Source organism: Chionomys nivalis, chromosome 16 (assembly GCF_950005125.1).
Source record: "Chionomys nivalis chromosome 16, mChiNiv1.1, whole genome shotgun sequence".
In the NCBI taxonomy this organism is placed as follows: Eukaryota; Metazoa; Chordata; class Mammalia; order Rodentia; family Cricetidae; genus Chionomys; species Chionomys nivalis.
In genome coordinates, this window is record NC_080101.1 from 40,106,856 (window position 1) to 40,130,221 (window position 23,366).

The following is a 23,366-nucleotide window of genomic DNA, read 5'->3' on the forward strand; positions in this document are numbered from 1 at the left end:
TCATGGCTTATAGAATATTTAATTTTGAACCTTACTGCAATCAATCTTCAGGTGATATTATACTACTTTTTACATCTGGCACCAAAATTTGCTATAGTAAATTTGATTTCTCCCATAAACTTTCAAGTTTTTGTCATAAATTTTACTTATAAATATACTATGACCCAACAGCATTTTTTTTTAATTTTTGTCCAAACCTCTTATTTCTTGGACAGGTGTTGTAACTAAGAGGGAAAGTGTGCATCATTAGATCTACTCGCTGTTTGCAATGTTCATCCTTTGATGTATTTCCTCTCAGGGCCATTCCCTTCTGCAGGAATTCCTTTACTGCATCTGCCACTGCGGTTTCTGTATCTGAGAATGTCTTCCTTTGTCTCCACTGCTCACGATGCTTTACTTGAGCATTTGGGTTTCAGTGCATTAAAAACCAACTCCCCTCAACTGTTAGATCGTTCCTTGCTTCTTGTTAGGCATATGCCATTTTTTTAGAATAATTATGCTCTGTTCATAAAGGTTTATTTGACTGATTTTGAATGTTATTGTATCCTTTTCATAGAAGTTAATTATTTGTATGTTGTGATACATTTTCCTTTTATTTGTTATCTACGATCTTTTTTTAAAACTTGTTTTTGTACATTTATAGCTGTCACTATATTTTTAAGAAATCATTATTGTGTATTCAAATGTTTCTCTCTTCTTTCTATACCCTGCTTTCTTAGGAACTCTTAATAGATTTGTGTCAGGTGTCTTGAAGGTTTTCTAGAGTTATATGATGTTTATTTTATTGGCTGTCTTTGTGTTTTAAAGCAGATCATTGTTGTTGCCATATATTCAGTTTCCTGTATTGTCTTTGGCAGTGTCTGGCACATAGCTAATCTCATGTAGCATACTTTTATGTTAGAAGTGGTAATTTTGATTCTAGAATTCAAAAAGAGTATTCAAGAATGTTCCCCATGGTTTTATCTCTCCTCCATCGATTCTCCTGAATACTTGCATTCAATTCAAAAAATACTATATTTTGTGACTTTTAAATTTGTTGAATGTTGATATTTGTATATCTCTTCAATGCTTTATTTAGTCTTGTTCAGTTACAAACATTCTGACATTTTTCCTTTTGACAGCCTTTGTTCAAGGACTAATAATCCTTCTATGATATTGTGGATATCTTTTCAACATTTGTTGAACAATGGATTTTTCTACTTTGCTGACTGCAACACTATCAATTCATAGCAATATTAATATCTGTAGATGGATTTTTGATTCTTTTATGTGATTCTGTCCTCAGCATTCAGTATTTTCCTCACCCATGTGTACTAATCAATATTCAACAGACTATTATAAGGTGGTCTTTTGGATAAATTGAGAGATTTTTTTTGTGCCTTTTTTCCCATCTTGATGATTCTTTTTTTAAGGGTTGTAGCCAGAATCTCTAGAGTTATTGTATGATATATATTCTTTCTGAGTTTTGGTTATTATTTACTTTGGAAACTAAACAATATTGTCTAATACAATATTAGAGATAAAGTCATTCTATTTCCTGCATAGTAGCTAAAGTACAACAGCAATCTAAATTCTTTCTTTGATCACACATACTTTATTCTATTACTGTTTTAGATCTATCCAAAGTGTATAGTAATACAAATAATAAAACAAAATATAACACAACTTAATACATATGTAACTCTCAAAAGCAAAAAGAAAAAAAGATTTAATAGAAACATTATTCTTTAAGCAGTCCAAGGGAAAAACAAAAGACAACAAGGTCTAAAATGTAGCTATAACAGACAATTTTTAAAGCATAGGTACACTGTGAGACAATTTTTACAAAGTTTGAATAACATTTAACTTCACAATTTGGAGGCAGTCCATTATTATGTTACTCATGATATAATACAATAAAAATGCAAAGTATTTCCTATCTATACTTCCATACATATTTGGACTGAATACAATCATGGAAAAGTAAAAAATTGATAAAATCCTGAGATATTTTAGATAATAAAATACCATGGTATATTAAAATTTTAGTTTTGTTTTTTTGTTTTGGGACACAACAACAAATAAAGAATCCAATAGGAGTTTTTTGTGGAAGAATGACGAGCAAAACAGTCAAAACAAAGACTGGATCTTTACTATTATCCCATGGGTTTTGTTCTTTTCTTTTGTTAATTGATTTTATGGAGCTATACATTTTCTCTCTTCCCTCCTTCCTCTACCCTCCCCTTCAACCTTCTCCGATGGTCCCCATGCTAACAATTTACTTAGGAGATTGTGCCTTTTTTACTGCACATGTAAATTAGATCCATGTATGTCTCTCTTAGGGTACTCATTGTTGTCTAGGTCCTATGGGATTATGAATTGTAGGCTTTTTTTTGTTTTCTTTTGTTTTTATTTTTGTTTTTGCTTTATGTCTAAAAGCCACTTATAAGTGAATACATACGATATTTGTCTTTCTGGGTCTGGGTTACTTCACTCAATATGATTTTTTCTAGATGCCTGCAAATTTCAAGACGCCATTATTATTTTTTCTTCTGTGAAGAATTTTGCTGGGATTTTGATGGGCATTGCATTGAAACTGTAAATTGCTTTTGATATGATTGCCATTTTTACTACATTAATTCTAGATACCCAAGAGCATGGGCGAGCTTTCCATTTTCTGGTTTCTTCTTCAATTTCTTTCTTCAAAAAATTAAAGTTCTTGTCATACAGGTCTTGGAATATAACTGGAAAAATTATAGAAGGACTCAATATACAACATAACATATAATATTATTGTCTTGACATTATCAGGTAGTGTAATGTTATTCTCTGAAATATTTATTCCAAAAATTCTTAAATAACTAGCTAAAAACTATTGTGGTATCTGTATTACATTCCCAGAGAGCCATGAAATGACTGAGGAAATTTGAAACATGACATTGTATTTCCAATTGATGAGGATTAGAAGAGTATGCAGTTGTTCTTTGTATTAAATCATTTTTCAAAAAAAATTACTTAAGTGGAAGACTTTCATAAAAACTAGGTAGTTTCATGAGAAAATTTTATTAGTTTCTTCAGAATTTGTTGGTAAGAATGTTTTAAGAGTCTAAAATATTAATTGCCATTTTATTAATTTCTAATTAATTTATACTATGAACATAAACTTGAAAATAAAGATGGTTTTAGAGATTTAAATTTTTTATATACCACTATAATCATGAATATAAAATAATATTTGATATAACACACCAAGTTATAGCAAGAAGTATAATAAAAATACTTCACAAACAATACATCTTATCCTGAAATTTTAATAAGGTCTTATCATCAAAATTTTATTGAAATATTTATCAAAGTAATGGTTATATTAAAAATACCCTCAGCATCATTTTCAAAGTCCCTTACAATATAGTACTGAACCACAAATACAATGAGTGAACTTGATTTCTGTGCCTTGTCCAACTCAGATTTATCTCAACATGGAATCTTAAGTGTACCTGGCATGCTGTATGTGGTTCCACATTTGTAACATTTAAAAATAAGCAAAAATATTGTACCTTATTTTCGAGTATGTATTAATAGTAAAGATGCAAAGTATGCATGTTGGGACTATCTCCTTACAAGAGTTCAATTGATCAGTATCTATCCTCTGGCAGTCAGGAATCAAGAATCATCATATTTTGCCAAGCATCCTGTTTCTCATAGTTCAAAGTTCACATAGTCAGGGAACATACCAAATATTTATGAAATCAGTGAGAAAATTGGCAAGGCCTTTTCTCATAGGAATCTTTTTTTTCAGAAACATAAATTTTACTTTTATAAGGTTGTTTAATTTTTTTGGTAAGTTTATTTTATATTTTATTTTAATTTTGATCACGTTCCTTCTGAAATAGTTTTTTCTTATATCTTCTACAGCCATATTTATTTTTCACATGACTAGCATAGTCAAATATGATTTAAGCATTTCTCTATGGTTAAGATTGTATGGGCTCTATGATTGATAGCACCTTTAAGGGCCATGAAGATTGAATGGAACATGTCCAAGAAGGAAGAATATGCCAGTCTTGACAATATATGTAAGATAGGAACTTGCATAGAAAGCTAATAAATTACGCCTCCTCTGGAACACAAAAGATCTCTGAATCACAAAGTAGAATTAAATTGACTTGCCTCATGGCTGTATTACTTCTGAGTAGGGAGTCGCGTTTCCTGAGAAGAAAGTAACATTGCTTGAAAGATGTGGAGTAAATAAGAATCCACAAAAGTCAAGTTTGAAAATATTTATTTTAGCAACTTTTACCAGAAAGGGAGTTAAACAACTTTGCTTGTTCTTTTCTGCACTGTCGACTCTTCTGTGCAGCATCAAGTATGTAGAAAGATACCGTGACAAGTGCTGCTCTTGGAGCTTTTTGGGATTTTTGTTTTTGTTTTTCATAAGAGCAGGCAGTCTTGTCAGTGAAGCTCCAGTGTAGTGACTGGTACCTACACAATTGCATCCGGGACTTTGCCTTTTGTGTGTGAGTTCTAGAGTGAGCTATAGATTGCCACACCAGAGTTTACAAAACTGAACTGTGGGACAAAGGAGTTTAGACATTTCCTTGATAATACCTAATGACAGAGTCACAATTAAAACACATTTCTGTATGATGCAAAAGCCCTATTCGTGTGTCCTACAGTCAGATAGATAAACATCATCCAGGGGAAAAGCTAGTTGACTCTTCTTATTAAATTCTAATGTTCCTTCAGAAGTAGTGCTCTGCACTGAAAAAAACAAGGTCAATATGTTTTGGAAATGGCAGTGCCATGTACTCGTTGAGTTCTGAGAAAACCTTTAGAAAAGAAGCCTTTGCATTGCTTAATTCAGCATTTCCCAAATGACATTTAAGCAGGCTTTTTTTTTTTTTTAATGTAGCATATTCTTGGAAACTGTTCCTTGCGAGAGGGAGCTATAAATGTTCCTAGTCGTTTTTTTCTTTTGTAATCTCTTATTTTTCTTCCTTCCTTTTTCTTTCTTTTTCTAGTTCATTTCTGTCACGTCTCCTTCTTGTGTAGATTTGTATTTCAGGAAGACATTTCTAACGGAGCTTCATTTCCTTTCTTTATCTTTATGTTCTGGTTGTTTTCCTTGCTAGAATGCACAAGTACATTTCATAATATATAGTGAATTCATACTTACATAACAATTGAAATATTTCATCAGTGGAGCATCCTGGATCCTTTCAACCCCCTACCAATATAAAGTCATATGCATACAGCCAAGTACATGGATAAAAAAGGTAAAAAATTATATCATTGGTATGCATAATTATTGAACACTAACTACATTTAAACCTATCTTACAGCATCAGAAATTCAGGGTGGAGAGATGGCTTAGTACTTGCTGGTCTTGCAGAGGACACAAGTTCAGGGCCCAGAATCTATGTTACGTGACTCAAAATCATCTGTAACTCAGGCTTCAGGAGATCTAACTCCTTCTTTTGAATTTACAAGCATCTACACTCATTTTTGCCCCAAATATTTTTATGTGTGTATGTTTACATATACATAATTCATGATAATAAGTACTTTAAATTAAAAAATCTCATTTTATGCTTGCAATGATCATTATTATTAACCCTTGTTTTTCTTGAATGTTATTCTCTTTTCATCTTTTTAAATTTTTTTCAAACAATCTTTTTTATTTTACATACCAATCTCAGTTTTCCCTCCTTCCCCTTTTCTTGATTTCCCCTCTTCTCCACCCTACCCCCATGCATTCCTCACAGAGGGTAAGACCTCCCATGGGAGTAAACAGCCCTTCCCCTTATATCTAGGCTGAGCAAGGTATCCCTCCATAGGAAATGGGCTCCAAAAAGTTCAAGCACTAGTGATAAGCTCTGGTCCCACTGCCAGTGGTCCCACAAACTGGCCAAGCCACACAACTCTTACCCGTATTCAAAGGGCCTAGTTTGGTCCTATGCAGGTTCCTCAGCTGCCAGTCCAGATTCAGCGAGCTTCCGTTAGCTGGGGTCAGCTGTTTCTGTGGGTATCCCCATCATGGTCTTTACCCCTTTGCTTATTTATCGCTCCTCCCGTTCTTCGGCTGGACTTTGGGAGCTCAATGTAGTGCTCCCTGTAAATCTCTGTATCTGTTTCAATCCCTTACTGGATGAAGGTTCTATGATGACAATTAAGGTAGTAATCAAGCTGATTACAGGTGAAGGGCAGTTCATGCACCCTTTCCACTATTGCCTAGAACTGTAGCTAGGGTCATCCTTGTGTACTCCTGGAAATTTCGCTAGTCTCAGCTTTCTCTGTAATGCCATAATAGCTCCCTCTATCAAGATACGTCTTTTCTTGTTCTCCCTCTCTCTTTTTCCCCCAACTAGACCCTCCTGTTCCTTTTTGTTCACCTTCTTCGTCTTCCTCTAATTCACCCCTTCCCCCCTGGTCCCCCTTCCCCTTCCAACAACCCTCCCTGTATGCTCCCAGTTTATTCAGGAGACCTTGTCTATTTATTCATCCCGGGGGGATCCATGTATGCCTCTCTTAGGGTCCTCCTTGTTTCCTGGTTTCTCTGGGGTTGTGGGTCATAGGCTCGTACCCTTTGCTTTCTGTATAATATCCACTTGTGAATGAATACATACAATCTTGGTTTTTCTGGGTATGGGTTCCCTCCTTCAGGATGGATTTTTCTAGTTCCATCAGTTTGCCACCGATTTCATGATGTCATGATGTACTACCACTGAGTAGTACCCCGTTGTATAAATGTGTCACATTTTCTTTGTCCATTCTTCAGTTGAGGGACATCTAGGTTGTTTCCAAGTTCTGGCTATTACAAATAATACTGCTATGAATGTAGTTGAGCAAAGGTCTTTGTTGTATGATTGTGGATCCTTTGGGTATATGCCAAAGAATGGTATTGTTGAATCTTGAGGTAGGTTAATTCCCAATTTTCTGAGACACCACCATACTGATTTCTAAAGCAGCTGTACAGTTTGCACTCCCACCAGCAATGGAGGAGTGTTCCCCTTAACCCACATTCTCTCCAGCATAAGCTGTCATCAGTGTTTTTGATCTTAGTCATTCTGTCAGGTATAAGATGGAACCTCAGGGGCATTTTTATTTGAACTTTCATGATGCATAAGGACGATGAGCAATTCCTTAAGTGCTCTCTGGCCATTTGATTTTCCTCTGTTGAGAATTCTCTGTATAGATCTGTACCCCATTTTTTGATTCAATTGTTTGGTATTTTGATGTCTAGTTTCTTGAGTTCTTTTTATATTTTGGAGATGAGCCCTCTGACGCATACGGGATGGACATAGCATCCTTCTGAACTCCTCAGAGAAAAATCTTCCACACATGTCTACATATACGGACGTGTCCTTTATTGGCTCTCTCTTGAGCTGACTCTAGTCACACTTACCCCTCCACTCACTACAGTTTTCTTTGTTTGTCTGTTTTCTCCTCTCTACTATCATTTCTAAACTGATAAAAAACAAGAAAAGCAAAGGCTCAGTTCTCAATTTCCTTGAACTTTCTGCTGCATTTGCGGGAGTCAATCCTCCTTTGGAAATCCAAATGCTTTTTTGGATTTTCTCAATGATACTGTGGACTATATATTTAAGTACTTATACATGGAGTCTGTACTCTATTTTAAATTTCAATGAGCATCTCAAACTTTTATGCATAAAATGTAAAACTTTATTAGTCCAGAGAATTTGCTAAATGAAAATCCCAATAGATTGTAAACACATAGAGAATTGGGAACATATTTACATCAATTCTTTTACTGTATGCTCCAACCTATTAAAATACTTAAACTGTTTTATTCACTCAGCCTCCATGTTCTCATCTCAAACATGTTTGTATAAAAGATACATTCAATTAGATATCTCTTCTACTTATAAAATTCTATGATTTCCTATGTCAAAGATTCACGTCTGGAGTTATTATTCACTAAAAGACTATAAATTATTATTGCTAAAGAAAATGTAAAGTAGTAGAACAGCTGTTTTAAAAACTGTGAAAGTTTTTAAAAACAAGTAACACCAAAGGAGTTTAAACTAAATATTAGAGATATTCCATCACTTAGTTTATGTCTAAAAGGGATTAAAGACATAAAGTTCCTTACCATTTCACAATATCTAAGATCCAGTATCAAAATAGGTCCTCATTAACAAATTAATGTATCAAGAAATGTGGTCTGTCTACAAATGGGACACTTTTCAAAAAAATAATGCAATCTTCCCACCTTAAAGAAAAAGAATGAAACAAATGACATTGTTTTTTATAAAATATGTCAAGTATCTTATGCCTTCACTCAAAGTAGATATGAAAGTAAATTATATATATACACACACATATATACATATATATGTATACACACACACACACACACATATATATATATATATAGTTTATATGTATATACTCGGGAGTAGTGATGTACGTGTTTAATCCTAGCACTTGGGAAGCAGAGGCAGGCAGATCTCTGTGAGTTCAAGGTCTAAGAGTTAGGACATCCAGAAATACATAGTGAAACCCTGTCTGTAAATAAAGCAACAACGTAAGTGTGTGTGTGTCTGTCCCAAAGTCTCTAATAAAAGCACTATTAGAGAAGGGCAAGCAGATTTTGAGACAGAGAGAGGGGTGAAATTAAGAGCATGTTATTTGTTCTGTGAATGTACTTAAAGGATAATGTCTGCATGTATTAGAACGTCACACTGTATTCCATTAATATATATAATTGATATGTATTAGTTATATTAAAAGTACCATTTATAGAGTCAACTCCAAATGAAGACACAAAAATCCACAAAAGTACAGATGACTATATCAGAACAGTTCTGATCTTCCAAGCACCTTCTCAGGCTAAAGAACTCTACATGAAAATGAGAGGAACTTGAAGACAAGCTACTTACTTACCCACTTCATTTCTTTTCAGCATGTTTGAAAAACATTAAAGAAGGAAATGAAGATAAGACTTGAAATGGGAAAACAGAGTGTAATAAATAACTTTAGATGTCTCTTACTGCACCCTAGATCTTCCCCTTTGCTAAGCATCCATTATTTCAATGTATTTTTACAACGTAGCTTCAAAGTCCACACATTCTAGTCACCGTCTTCTGGTAGGCAGTGTTTTGGAAAAAACAAATGAATGTATTTGCCACATGCACTACAAAATGCATAGTTATTGTCATAGTTTAAAATTCTATTAATGTTCTAAGAAAAGAACTTTCATGAGTCACAAAATCTTTCATTTGGCTAAAACTCTAGATTCTTTTTACCTCTAATGTGGAAAACTATACCTTTTAATTTCCCTGTTTTGATAGTGGATTCCAAATGTAACTCTTTATTACTGTTCACTTACATTATCTGTTTTGACTAATTGCTCCAGTTTATCAGTCTTTGAAATTGTATCACATACTAGCTGAAGCCACCTTCAGATTAGTTGACCTGCCTTGTATGTGACTACATCATTTTCTTTTAAACCATATAAAGATGGGTTCCTTAGTAGGTATCTGTGATTTTCAAATCTCAGTCCCAGAGCCATACACCATTCACTTTCCTTTGGTAGTAAGTGTCCCAGGTCAGCGTTAACTGACCAGCTTCCTTTTCCATTTGTATTTAGCTCTTCTATTGCAATATCTTAGGAGTTATTGCAAGGACCTTGCTGAAATCCGGATGATTCAGACAAAGTGCAAACCCTTCTGTGGAGCATTTTCTCAGATTCATTTACATACCTCTTGACTGACTCTCAACTGTAGCCTGGAGACTTCAGTACAAACTCCTAGTGTAATCTTTACAACAGTGTTCCTTGATAGACATTTGCATCTGTATCACCTGAATCAGGTGTTGAGAAGTCCTTTATTAATGACTTGAAATTCATTTATCACTTTTCTCAGAATATGTGCACAGAAGTTACTGGAAAAATGCTTACTAAATTAGTGAGTAACAATGACTCCCATAGTTTCACCTTACATATGTAGTTTTGAAAAAAAAAGAAGTTTGCAGCTTTCTCTGAAATTATTGTAGGCAGCAAATTGCTAAAAGTAACTCACAACAGTCTGGGGGAAGAGAGAAGCCACTTCCTTATCTAAAATACTATTTTAGTTTCGTGAACATAAGGGCCATGTCAGTTTTGTAAGGAAAAGAAAAATTTATCGTTACAAACAAAACTGCAAGTAGTTGTGATTTCTCCCTCTTTTCCTCCTCTTATGAAACACCTTTGCATTTCTTGATGAAATGCCGGGAACAGTATCATGTTAACACTCATAAGAAGGAACTAATGATAGGCATACCTCCCTTACAATCACACGAATGACAAAATGCATTGACGTCATGTTGTCTCTGAATATCTGCACTCTCTCATGAGCAAATGCTTTATGAAAACTGCCCTTGCCTGATCCTCATCCATTTTTTCCAGTATGTGTCTTGTGGTCATTCATGTCTTTCTTTTGAGGACCAGAGAGAGATCTACTGTTCCATTGTTGTTGTTAAGCAAAGCTTCATCAATGTTCAAAGGCAGTCAAAGTCCTGGACATAGGTTGAATAATTAATTTCGAAGGCAAACCAAAAAATTCAATGGAATGAGAACACACAACTTTGAATTTTGTATAGAATCTTTGTTAATTGAACTCTAAGCTAAACCTTGAGAATTTTATTCAGCCTACTACAGAAAGGTCAGTGGAATGTCACAAATCCTCTTGGATTTGTGAATTAGTTTTCAAAAGGCTAATGCTGAGTGAAAATGGAATGAATTCATTTGTACTCCAATAGCAAAGGAAAAATTACTTGTTCATACTCAACCATTTATATTACAGGAAAAACATTGGCAAGGAAAATTGTAAAACTCTTTTTAAAAGAAAATGGGCACATTGGGAGTTGAACACGTTTCCCATGTTTTATCATAAATAGTCTAAGTATTTGTTAATTAATGTTATAAAAATGATTATTTCATTTAACTCTAATATGCCCTTAAAAACCATCAGATGCAGTTGTGAAGCATAATATTGAGAGTACATTAGAGTACAAGCTAAATTACAAGAAATCCTTTGGCGTGGTATGAAATTATGGGAGAAGAGAAAGTAGGGAGATGAAATTTAATAAGCAAGTTAAGGTTTGAATTCTGTATCAGAGGCTTAGCAGATTTCATAAGCTTTAAAGAAAAAAACCAATGTCAAAAAATGACAAACATTCTAAGGATGTATGACGATAAACTGTGAAATGGTGGACAGACTTGTGTGACTGGGTTCGGCTGGAGTGAAGACAAGACAAAAAGGATGGGTGCAGGTGGATTTTGAAGACTTTTCTTTTCTTTCCACATTAAGCTGTGGAAACTTTAGTGTGAACATTAAGAAACCTGGGGATGGTCTGTGTTTTTGAAAGGGGAACTGTGTTTCGGAAAACATCAGTGACAAGCTCCCACAGTACAGCCCACTGATCTCTGAGAATTCAACAGTTTTTTTTCTCTACCCTAACGTTCCATTATACTTTTCCAGTCCTTCACAAAACAACATGGTCAGACTTGTCAGTGCCTGTAGTAGGGAGCTGCGGGCCTCTTCCCACAGCCCGGCTCATGGTTGCCTGGCTAGCTTATGCCCCACAATAATGACACACAAACTCTATTATTTTAAACACTGCTTGGCCCATTTCTGTTCATGTATGTAGCACCCCAAGATGCGCTTACCAGGAAGATTCTAGCCTACGTCCATCCTGGGTCGGAGCTTTATTGTATCTGCCCTGGAGAGGATAGCATGGCGTCTGTCTCTCAGAGGAGCTGCCCTGCATCTGAGCTCACTTCCTCTTCCTCCCAGCATTCTATTCTGTCTACTCCACCCACCTAAGGGGTAGCCTATCAAATGGGCCAAGGCAGTTTGTTTATTGACAAATGACCTTCCTCCATCATTTCCCTTTTTTCTGTTTAAACAAAAAAAAGGAAGGCTTTAACTTTAACATAGCAAAATTACATATAACAAAACAGTTATCAAGTAAAAATTACAATATTTACATCTATTTTATCTTTATCATAACTAAGGAAAACTATAACTATAACTATCTATCTATTATTCAACTCCGTCAAAGACTCCAGAAGAATACAATATTACCTAAGCAAACAAAAAGTAAGCAACTTCTAAACTCTAGTAATGACAGAGACATCTCACTGCCTGGACAGTCACCCAAAGTTCCTCTGTACCGTTGGGGCACCCATCTTCGGCCTAAAGGTCCATAGTATCCAGAGACGTTTCCATGAAGCAGGAAATTTAAAGGCAGTTCAGTCACTATCTGCTGTGTCCTGCAGAATGTCTCGCAGACTCTTTCATGAATCAGGAACCCCGAAAGATCATCTCACCTTTAGGCAAGTTCAGCAGTCCTCTCTCTGTGGGTTCTTTGTGTCCAGTTTATAAAATAGTCCAGACAAGAGCAGTTTCTTGCCCAAATGGCTATCAAACTCCATAAGGATCCTCTTCGATGTCCATCTTCTTCTTGAAGTAGATTGGTGCTGCCAGGAGCAGAGTGTCTCATTGTCATGAAAAACCCTAAGTTATTAAAACATTTAAAATACCATATTCTCTAGCCTTTGAAAGATATGATGAATGCCTATCTGAAATATATGCATGCACATCTAGAAAATCTAACTAACATGACTACAAACTTGACTATTATTGATAATTATCCATTAACAACCTATAGACATTACATTTTTAAGTGAACTACACAATCACAATACCTTAATCAATATCAGAAATACATATACATATAATAAAATTGACCTTAAATTAATATCAGTAAACCAAGATTCATATCAATGCAAATTATTCACATCTATATCATCTCCCCCTTTAAATGTAAAAGAACATTTATAAACAATATATGGGAACATGGGCGCAGTTTTTTCTCTCCAAACTGCTTCCTGCTGAATGGGGGCGCTGTTAATCAGGTCTTTCATGGTATAACCTGTGTGCTAGGTTCCTCTCAGTCGTCAGTTGAGCAAAGTAATTTTTTGAAGGTGTTCACAGCAACCCTTCAGGAGGACGTGGTCTATCATACCATATCGTGATCAAAGAAGCAATCCACAGTGCCTCTTCTTCTGTGAAAACAAAAGAAGAAACTCTTTTCCAAAGTATCATATCCTTAGATCCAAATTCTGAAGTCAAGGTATTTTGAAAATATCTATCTTGGATTAGTTCAGCAGCATTTATAAACAAATATCTTTTAGCAGATGTTGCTCTTTCCTCAGCATTCAAACAATTCAAAGAGAGCATAATAACATACAGTATCAAGATTTTCTGCGTACTTTCCATCTTTGTGCGGCTTTATTTTAACTCTATTTTGTTTATTTTTACTTTTGTTTTATTGGGATTAAAGGCGTGTGCTACCACACCTTGAAGTCACAGAGGTCAATCTCCCTCTGTCTCCTAAGTGTTGGGATTAAAGGTGTGTACTACCACACCCAACTGCTTTCTTCCTTATTTTTTTTAAGAACTTTTAGCCTGCATATACTTTTAACACACTGTAAACAATTTAGAAATTTTCTTTGTCTTTGAATCTTTCTTTACTGTATATCTCTCTTTTTCTGACCACATGAGTCTTTAATTTACCAAGCAATATCAGTAGGACGAAAGCCGTGGCTTTGACGGCTGGATCCAGCCATTCCTTAGCTTTCCAGCCTCATGGCTGAGGTACCGGCTGTAGCCATGTTTATCACCACAACTCTGTGGCGTTTCAAGGTCCTTGCCAGCAAACAAGCTGCAATACTATATCCACAGACAACATTCAAGTACTCTCTCTGTAGTCAGCCCTCCTGCCTCAAACAGTCAGAGTTTGCCCTGGCAGAATGGCCCAGAAAGCCGGCATTTTAAAACAGCACAATTTTTTTTCTGCTATGGCTGAAAACCGAAAAGCATGCCTTCAGCTTTTCACCAACACCGTTTTAAGTGTTTCGTGGCAGGACCTCTTAAATGAGCTGCAAGGTTTCACAGCTGAAGCTGAGTCAGGAAGCCTCTCTTAGATGAGAGTAACTTGCTTGCCTCTAGCAAGCAGAGCAGACCCGAGAAATTGTTGCTACCAAGAAAACATGCTTTACTCTATTCTTTCCCAAGCTTTCTCAAGCTTTCTGTAGATTCAGTTATCCACGTGGGCGCCATTTTGTAGTAGGGAGCTGCGGGCCTCTTCCCACAGCCCGGCTCATGGTTGCCTGGCTAGCTTATGCCCCACAATAATGACACACAAACTCTATTATTTTAAACACTGCTTGGCCCATTTCTGTTCATGTATGTAGCACCCCAAGATGCGCTTACCAGGAAGATTCTAGCCTACGTCCATCCTGGGTCGGAGCTTTATTGTATCTGCCCTGGAGAGGATAGCATGGCGTCTGTCTCTCAGAGGAGCTGCCCTGCATCTGAGCTCACTTCCTCTTCCTCCCAGCATTCTATTCTGTCTACTCCACCCACCTAAGGGGTAGCCTATCAAATGGGCCAAGGCAGTTTGTTTATTGACAAATGACCTTCCTCCATCAAGTGCCAAACCCCATTTGGAGTACCAATTTCTGTTTTAGTTAGGGCGTCTATTGTTGTGATAAAACATCATGACCAAAAGAAATTTGGAACAGAAATGGTTTACTTTTGCTTACAGTTTTACATCAAGTCCATCACTGAGGAAAACAAGAGCAAGAACTCATGACAGGAACCTAGAGGGAAGAACTCATGAAAGAGTCCTGCTTTTTTAGATGCTCTATCATGTCTTGTTCAGCCTGTTTTCTTTCTCTTTCTTTTCATTTATTTTAATTTAAAAAAAAAAACACTACCTTTTTCATTTTACATACCAATCCCAGTTCATACTCCCTCCTGTCCTCCCATCCCCTCCATCTATCACCTCACCCCACCCCCACCCACTCCTCCTAGAGAATAAGGCACACTGCTTTGGGGAAGGTTCAAGTCCCTCCCTGTTGTATCTAGGCTGAGTAAAGTATCCATCCAAAGAGAATAAGTTCCCAAAAGGGCAGTACAAGCAGGAGGGATAAATCCTGGTGATACTGCCACTTGCCTTGCAGTCTGCCCCAGCCATACAACTGTCACCCACATTCAGAAGAACTAGTTCGGACCTATGCTGTTTCCTTCCCTGTCCAGCTGGAGTTGATGAGCTCCCATTAACTCAAGTAGACTGTTTCAGTGGGTGAACCCATCATGGTCTTGACCTCTTTGCTCATAATCTCACTCCTCCCACTCTTGAAATGAGGAGCTCAGTTCAGTGCTCTGAGGCAGGTCTCTGCCTCTGTTTCCATCAGGTACTGAATGAAGGGTCTATGGTGATATTTAAGATAGTCATCAGTCTGACCACAGGGCAAGGATAGTTAAAGAAACCTCTCCTCTATTGCTTAAGGTCTTAGCTGGAGTCATCTTTGTGGATTCCTGGGAATTTCTCTAGTGCCAGGATTCTTGATAGCCCCATAATGGCTCTCTCAATGAAGGTATCTCTTTCCTTGCTTTCATCTCTGTCCTTCCTCCATCTCAACTATTCCATACTCTCAAGTTCTCTTCCCCTCTTCCCTTCTCCTATCATCTTCCCCTTCCACCCTCCCTACTCCCCCCACCCCCACGCTCCCAATTTCATCAGGCAGTATTATCTATTTCCCCTTTCTAGGTGGATCTGTGAATTTTTTCTTAGGGCTTACCTTGTTACTTAGTTTCTCTAGGATCATGAACTATAGACTCAATATCCTGCTTTATACCTAGTATCCCCTTATGAGTGAGCACAAACCATGTTCATCTTTCTGGGTCTGGGTTACATCATTCAGGATGTTTTTTCTAGTTCCATCCACCTGCATGCACAATTCAAGATGTCACTTTCTTTTGCTGCTGAGTAGTACTCTAATGTGTAAATGTGACACATTTTCTTTATCCATTCTTCAGGGATCACATTCTCTGAAGCTTCACCCTTATTCCCTGAAGTTTACAGGCATATGAAGGACATTTACCTTCTTTAATCATTGTTCTTAAACTTTTACTCTTCTTTTATACATTACCAACTGGCTGTGGTTCTCTTTCCTCCCCTCCTCCCAGCCCTTTCCCAACATTACCTGTCTATCATACCCATGCCTCCAAAAAAAAAAAAAAAAACCAACCAACAATAGCAACAGCCTTCCCAGGGATATCCACCGATCCACCAAATATGACCTGATAATTTACAATAAGACTGGACACAAACCCTCATGTCAAGGCTGAAAAATGCAATCCAGTAGGAGGAAAACAAATGTAGGCAAAAGAGTCAGACACTCCTAATTACAATTGTTAGGGTTCCACAAGAACAACAGGATACATAATCATAAGGTATATGATCAGGACCTAACTCAGACCGATACAGGATCTGTGATTGTTACTTCAGTCTCTGTGAGTCCCCGTGAGCCTCTATGTGTCCTGCCTCGTTTATTAAGTCACCATTGTTTTTTATCTTGGCCATTCTTCCAGTTGTAAAACGGAATCTCAAATTTGTTTTGATTTATATTTCTCTGATAACTAAGGATGTTGAACTTTTCCTTAAATGTCTTTCACCCATTTTAGATTCTTCTGTTGAGAGTTCTCTGTTTATGTCTGTGCTCCATTTTTCATTGGATTATTTGTTCGTTTGATGACCAATTTTTTGAATTCTTTGTATATTTTGGAGATCAGTCCTCTGTATGATATGGGGTTGGTGAAGATCTTTTCCTATTCTGTAGACTGCCATTTTGTCTTGTTGGCCATGTCCTTTGCTTTACAGAAGCTTTTCAGTTTGAGATGTGTTTCTTAAATGCAGTTGGAGGATGAATATTGTTTTAGAATTTCTTTTTTTAGTCTGTGTCTTCTTTTGGGGGAATTGAGTCTATTGATATTGATGGATATTAGTGATCATGATTGCTACTCTTGTAGTTTTATTATTATTATTGTTAGTGGTAGTGTTTTTGTGTGTGTTTGTCTTTTTTAAAGATTTGCTTGTGTGAGATTTTTTTACTTCCTGTGTTTTCATAGGTATAGTTAAACCTTTTGAGTACAAGTTATTCTTGTATGTTCTATTATGTTGAATTTTTGGATAGACATCATTTAAGTTTGATTTTGTCTTTCAATAGCTTCTTTTTTCCTTCTATAGTACCTGAAAGTTTTGGGGTACAGAGTAGTCTAGGGTGATATCTGTGGTTTCTTAGAGTCTGCAGGATAGCTGTATACCCTTCTGGTTTTATTGATTAAATAAATTCAAATATATGTGCCTTTATATATTACTTGTCCTTTTTGTTCCCTAGTAGCTTTTAATGTTCTTTTCTTTGTTCTGTATGGAGTGCTTTGACTATTGTGTTCTAAGGGGATTTTCTTTTCTGACCCAATCTATTTGGTGTTCTGTAAGCATCTTGTACCTTCATAGCCATGACCTTCATTATTTGAGGAGCAATTTCTTCTTATGATTTGTTTTAAAGAATTTCCTGTTCCTTTGAGCTGCAATTCTACCTCTTCTATTCCAAATCTTAGTTTGGCTTTTTTTTTCATAGTATCCCAAATTTCCTATTTGTTTTTTGTCAGGGATTTTTAAAATTTAATAATTTCTTTGACTGATGTATCAATTTCTTCCATATCTTTTTTTGCCTGAGATTTGTTTTCTTTCATCTCTTGTATTCTGTTGATGTTGCTTGCATCTATAGTTCCTGTTTAATTACCTAGATTTTTCATCTCCAGTATTCCTTCAGTTTGTGTGTTTGTGTGTTTTTTAAATGTTGCTAGTTTTTATTTGTGGGCTTTGAACAGTTTTATTTATTTTCTTCACATGTCCTTTTCTTGTATGTTTTTTTCTTTCTTTAAGGGATTTAATCTTTTCCTCATTTCTTTGTTTATAGTTTTCTTAATTTCTTTAAAGACTTTATTCATTTACTCTTTCAGAACCTCTATTGTCTTCATTGCTGTTAAGGTCATTTTTCTTGTGGCTCATTTGCATTGCAATATTCAGGGCTGGAATATCTTGATGGGGTGGGAGTTGGGGAAGGCTACATGTGCTTTGAGAGACTGTCAGTGGTCCTTACTTTGTGCATAAGACACATATGGATCAACCAAATCAACTAGACAACGGGGAAATTAAAAGGAAATCCCACTTTTGAGAGATTCCAACTCTAAATAATGAAAATTACTTTAGAAGCTATCAGAATTTAGATGCCCTTCCCATAGCCATCCCTTTTGTAACTTGTCATCAAGATATGGACCACCCAAAGTGACCCTTAGTATATGCAGTTCAAAATATAGTTCAAAGTAGAATGCTGAAGAAACATTTAGTGATTTCCCCCCTCCCCCCACTCCTGTCCTTTTCACCTGGTTTTGTGATAGTAGGACCAGAATTCTTTGTCACATATTTGCTTAACAGAAAAGGAAGATCAACATTTCTAGATTGTAAGCAAGTTTTTGTTCCTTTTTTCCGTGTTCATTATACAGAAGAAGCCCTTTAGGAAAGTGGTTCTCAACTTTCCTATAACTGTAAACTTTTAATACAGTTCCTCATGTTGTGTGACCTATAGAAACATAAAAATGTTTTTTGTTGGTGCTTCATAACTGAAATTTTGCTACTGCTATGATTTGTAACGGCAATATTTGTGTCTGCTGATGGTCTTAGGTGACTGCTCTGAAAGGGTCATTTGACCCCAAAGGGCTCACAACCCACAGATTGAGAAGCACAACTTTAGGGCCTCACACATTGATCATGAGTCAGACCTGCAGATGAAGAGCAGGTCTCTGTAATAAACTTTTTGGATTAGAGTGTAACTACACTGTTTATTTTGGTGAACTTTGTGTGGTGATTTGAACAAGAATGGCTGCTATAGAGTTATACTGGAATGCTTAGGGGGTGTCATTTCGAGGTATGGCTGTTTTGGAACAAGTCTGTCACTGGAGTGGGCTTTAGAGCTTCAGATGCTTAAGCCAAACCCAATGTCTCCTCTCTTCCTTCTGTCTGACAACCTGATGTAGAACTCTTGGATCGTAGACGGCCTGCAGACCACCATGTCTGCCTGCAGAACACCAGGGCTCCTGCCATGACAATAATGGGCAGTAAAACATCCTCTAAACCTGTAAGCCCGACCCCAACAAAATGTTTTCATTTATCAGAGTTGCTGTGGTTATGGTGTTTCCTTCCAGCAAAAGAAATACTAAGACACTTGTCTCAGCTACTTAGTTTCTGAACATGTAATGCTCTTCATATGGGAATAACAGTGATGTACACAGCTATTTACAGGACTGAGTGAGGATATAGACCATAGACTCTGTTTTTCCACTCTTAACACACACGCACGCACGCACGCACACACACATTAAAACTGCCTATAATATTATAGATAAAGTTTAACTACTTGCTGAAATTAGTGATGATAGGTTCAAACTCTCCAGTAGCTAGACCATTGTTCATCTTTCCTGCCTTCTTGTGTTCTGTTGCACTTCCTGTGTGTCCTCTGTTGCACTTTCTATGTCTCTGATCCACTAAAGCCAGATGATGTTTTACTCCCATACTCTATTATCCTTCCTTCTTGTCTACAAGCATACTGCTCTGTGGGATACCATTCAGCGTTAACCAGCCACAGTGTATTTTCTACTTAGTTTCTGCCAGGGAAAATGGAGCACTGCTACATTGGTGTCCCCAGACAAACATTTTGTAGAAAGTTCTTCATTAGTCTGCCTCTCCTTCATCCCCTCGATATGACCCTTTCAAGGGCAAGGAGAATGTGTTAGAAACCCTGATATTCATAGCACTTAGCTGCTCTTGGTTACACAGAAGGCATTTAGAAGAATGTATGTTGAATTAATGTGGTCCTGAAGACCCAGTTGAGTAATTGTGAAGCCATAAAATTCTACTTGAAGTACAGCCACAGGAATTGACTTTGTAACCTTGTCTGGAAGCAAATCTCATTTATTACTATAAATGGCATAAAGTAATTGTCATTATTTGTTCAAAAGTCATTGGCCTTTAATCACTTCTAGAAATATGAATCAAGAAGCATGATTGTATTATCAGAATGAAGTTTTGAATATACCTAAGATCATATCAGAAACATCATTTAATTTCCGCTAAAGTTTTTTCCTTTCAAAGTAATGTATCCTTTCCTATTTCTCTAGTCTTTGTATTTATATATAATGCAGTGGTATGATTAATGGTTTATAGTCTCTTTGATCAAGTAAATAAACTTTAATTGGAAAAATATGTAAAACTAGTAGGTATTTGTTTTACTGAAATATACTTCAGTGTCCTGTGTAAATATTCATTTTTTATTACTTAAAGAAATACTTCTATAGAGAAAAGAAGTAAAATACTTTAATTTACCAATGTTTTGACATATGAGGTGTCATGGAGGGTAAAAGTACTTTGCCATGATTGGAATATCCTGATTTTGAGCCCCAAAAACCACATAATGGAAGCAAAATAAACCACATGAATTATTCTCAAACCTCCACACACAAGCGGAGGTACAAGCACACTCATATCTACATACAGCCCCCCCGACACACACACACTCATACACACATATACATTTATACACAATAAATAAATCTAAAAAAATTTACAATGAGGAAATAATAAAATTGATTATGGACAGATGACTCAGTGGTTAAGAATACTGGCTGGTCTTCCAATGACTCAGGCTCAATTCCCAGCTTCCACATGGCTGCTCAGAAACCCCTGTATCTCCAGTTCCAGGAAATCTGAACATTCTTGGCCTCAATAGGCAACAGGCACACAAATAGTGACAAGATGTACTTGCAGGCAAAATACCCATATACACAAAATAAAAAGTTAAAGATTAAAGGAAACAATAAAATTAATCAAATTTAAAATATTTCACAAATCCAAACACCTTCTCTCTGATAACAATGTCAACAATTTAACTGCCTCCATGCAACTATTACAATGGTCTTTTGGATGGCCGTGATTTCTGATTTTAATCAGATCATGTTCATCCCATAGTCCAACCCTGTCTATCCCATAGTTCTTTGAGAAAAATCTAAGCTCCTTAGAATGAACTTCAAGCCTTCATGGTATGATGCAATCTACCCACCTAGCCCCACTTCCCATCACCTCACAAGATGCAGGTACAGTGACTTTTTTTTGTCTTTGAATATGTATTATTTGTTTCTGACCTGTGGATTTTGGTAGTGTGTATTTTTCAACATAGAAATTCTAAAATGTGGGGTCAGGTCCTTTAAATTCAAACAGGACTAGCATTCCCAAACTGAACCCTCCTCTTTATTAATATCTGTTATGTCAAGAATTACAACTAACACATTGCATGCATTATTGAAATAAAATGCTGTTTTGTGGTTTACCATTTCAGCAGCCCTAAATATGAGGTAGTACAATTATACAGAAGAAATTCTACCAACTACAGCACTTTCACTATTCTTTTTTTTTTTTTTTTTTTTTTTTTTTTTTTTTTTTTTTTGGTTTTTCGAGGCAGGGTTTCTCTGTGGTTTTGGTGCCTGTCCCAGAACTAGCTCTTGTAGACCAGGCTGGCCTCGAACTCACAGAGATCCACCAGCCTCTGCCTCCCGAGTGCTGGGATTAAAGGCGTGCGCCACCACCGCCCGGCTTCACTATTCTTTTTAACGGTGCTGAAAAGATTAACAATATTAATGCTGAAAGATTAACAATATTGAAAGTAGATACCTAAGCCAAATAATCTTAATATGATTCCCAGGAATCCATGTGCAATTAAAGTCTACAACTAACAAACAAGGCTTTGTGATGTCCATGAATCTTCGTACTTCTCAAGTCTTAGTACACATGAAACTTTTGAATTATCATAATTGTGAGGAAAATAAAACTTCCCTGGGACTGCAGTTTAGCGTGTGGCCCCCACAATACCATGAATAAATGTTACCAACTGTTTGGCAGCGCATCTCCATTTTGTGATACATTTGGAGAAAAGAGGGAAAAAAATCTAGGTGCGATTTCATTTTTATAATCCTCAGAACATTTCCTCAAATTTGTATTTTCTTTTATTTTTCCTCACTTAACTGGGGACGTGTTTGTATTTTCTTAAAATGTGTTCGTACCAATATTAAATGACATACATTGAGAGAGGGAGCACTAATTTGACAGAAATTTAAATTATCTTTATCTTTACTATGCATAACTGAAGACATTGTACCCCTCCTCATTAAGATCAGGAGATGTTTTTCTTTTAAATACACTAATTTCAGGAGTACAAAGTTTAAGGTTTTGTGAACTATGGCATTGGAACAAGAGGTTGTATGTGTACATAAAATGTGTGCACATCTATATATGTATGTATGTGTGTGTAATGTGTGTATATATGTAATCTATGAATTTATGTGCATGTGTATCTAACCATTAGCTTTAGTCACCTCTAAGGATAAGCAAATTGTTGATTTTATTACAAAACTTATATCACATATTATACAAATCTGTCCAGCCTAATTTAAGAAGGTATTATCTTCAGGTGAAATCTGACTCTTTACCTGACTTAATTTTTTTGGTAAGATAAAGATGTTTGCTCTCTGTGGCAATCAATAGGTGGCAAACACCAGTAATACCAGAGGTGCAGAAAAAGAAGGATGTTGAAGTAGAATTATATTTGAAGCTGCTCATAGTTACACTGACAGATGACTCTACATTCTAAAATGATATTCGCTGCTGTCTAGTGTGGTTGAATTTAATGGAGTCAACTTCCCATCTTTTAATTAATTGTAATCTTATTCATAATAAAATGAAGTTATTCAAGAACATGTGAAAGCATTTTCCTTTACCCATATCAACCGTGTAGGTCGTCTTAGAAATATTTGCTTGAAAATGAAAGATGCTTATATAAATCATCTAGAAATTTGATTTTTATTTTATTGACCATCTATACAATGAAAACATTAATTAATTTAGTAACTTTCTTTTATTTTGTATTTTCCTGTGGATACAATTTATACCACTAATAATGGACATTAGAAAAGCATATTGTATGAAATATATGTATTTAGTTGTAAGATTTACTCACTCCCTTAGAGTTTTACAGAATTTGTTACTTAAAAATTTTATAAATACCAAGCACTGCTGATATTTATATGTTTTGATAAAATTTGCCTAAGAACTAAAAGGAAAACCATGAGTGAGAGAAGGAGTAATGCTATATGAAAAGTTATGTGTTCATAGGTGAGGTAACTGATGCTTACCCTTTTTTTTTTTTTTTTTTGGTTATTTACCAGACTCTGTTGCACATTCAGCACATTTAACTAATCTCTTCTATTATTTACATTTCAACAGGTTTAGGATGTGACAATTCAAGTATCTGGTAACTCAGTGGAGTAGCTCAACACCTGTCTCTGCTTCCCATGCTCTTCTCTACAGTGTGAGTATATATTCGTATTTTCTAATCTGCTTGGTGGTGCAGAAACTGTATT

At 36.0% G+C, this 23,366-nt stretch overlaps 1 protein-coding gene across 1 annotated transcript in view; it reads left to right on the plus strand.

Annotated features, from left to right (window-relative positions):
* The window catches only part of Fut9 (fucosyltransferase 9), a 181,217-nt gene that overhangs the window by 60,522 nt on the left and 97,329 nt on the right, over positions 1 to 23,366 (plus strand). Inside the window, exon 2 of the mRNA XM_057790741.1 lies at positions 23,230 to 23,314. The gene's annotated coding sequence lies outside the window, so the exon portion shown is untranslated. The remainder of the gene's footprint in view (positions 1 to 23,229; positions 23,315 to 23,366) is intronic.